Genomic DNA, 929 nt, shown 5'->3' on the forward strand with positions numbered 1-929 from the left:
CCGCTGATGTCCCCATTTGTGGTGTCCCCATCAGCAATGTCCCCATCAACAGCATCCCCATCAGCAGTGTCCCCATCAGTGGGGTCCCCATCAGTGGGGTCCCCATCAGTGGGGTCCCCAGCAATGATGGGGACACTGCTGATGGGGATGCTGTTGATGGGGACATTGCTGATGGGGACACCGGTGTCCCCATTAGAGGTGTCCCCATCAGCAATGTCCCTATCAGCAGTGTCCCCATCAACAGCATCAGCAGTGTCCCCATCATTGCTGAGGGGGACACAGCTGATGGGTACACCAATGATGAGGACGCCGCTGATGGGGTCACTGGTGTCCCCATCAGCCGTGTCCCCATCAGCATTGAACCCATGTCCCCATCAACAGCATCCCCATCAGCAGTGTCCCCATCAGCAGTGATCCCATGTCCCCACTGCTGATAGGCACACCAATGATGGGGATGCCGCTGATGTCCCCATTTGTGGTGTCCCCATCAACAGCATCCCCATCAGCAGCATCCCCATCAGCAGTGTCCCCATCAGCGGTGTCCCCATCAGTGGTGTCCCCATCAGTGGTGTCCCCATCAGTGGTGTCCCCATCAGTGGGGTCCCCATCAGTGGGGTCCCCATCAGTGGGGTCCCCAGCAATGATGGGGACACTGCTGATGGGGATGCTGTTGATGGGGACATTGCTGATGGGGACACCAATGATGGGGACACCGGTGTGCCCATTAGTGGTGTCCCCATCAGCAACGTCCCTATCAGCAGTGTCCCCATCAACAGCATCAGCAGTATCCCCATCATTGCTGATGGGGATGCTGCTGATGGGGACACCAATGATGAGGACGCCGCTAATGGGGACACTGGTGTCCCCATCAGCAGTGATCCCATGTCCCCACTGCTGATGGGCACACCAATGATGGGGACACTGCTGAT

Source organism: Rana temporaria, unplaced genomic scaffold, assembly GCF_905171775.1.
Source record: "Rana temporaria unplaced genomic scaffold, aRanTem1.1, whole genome shotgun sequence".
NCBI lineage: Eukaryota > Metazoa > Chordata > Amphibia > Anura > Ranidae > Rana > Rana temporaria.